This window comes from Etheostoma spectabile, chromosome 12, assembly GCF_008692095.1.
Source record: "Etheostoma spectabile isolate EspeVRDwgs_2016 chromosome 12, UIUC_Espe_1.0, whole genome shotgun sequence".
Lineage (NCBI taxonomy): Eukaryota > Metazoa > Chordata > Actinopteri > Perciformes > Percidae > Etheostoma > Etheostoma spectabile.
In genome coordinates, this window is record NC_045744.1 from 2,673,249 (window position 1) to 2,673,448 (window position 200).

The 200-nt window shown below is 47.5% G+C and overlaps 1 protein-coding gene across 2 annotated transcripts in view; it reads left to right on the top strand.

Annotated features, from left to right (window-relative positions):
- LOC116698854 (eotaxin) overlaps nt 1-200 on the top strand; it is a 13,755-nt gene that overhangs the window by 4,750 nt on the left and 8,805 nt on the right. The gene's annotated exons all lie outside the window — the stretch shown is intronic.

The window sequence follows — 200 nt, forward strand, 5'->3', positions numbered from 1 at the left end:
AGCATGGTCCATGCAAGTGAGTACTGCAAGACGTCCAGGCTTTTTGATTGAGTGTAAGGTCTGAGCGTGTTGCAGGGTGAAATAAGGGGTACTTAATGTTTCTTTCTCTATGTCTGTCTGGTCTAGGCATTGGACCGATGGCCGGCTGTTGTTACTGGAGGTCTACCACTGAAGTCCCACTTGAACGAATTGTGGATTAC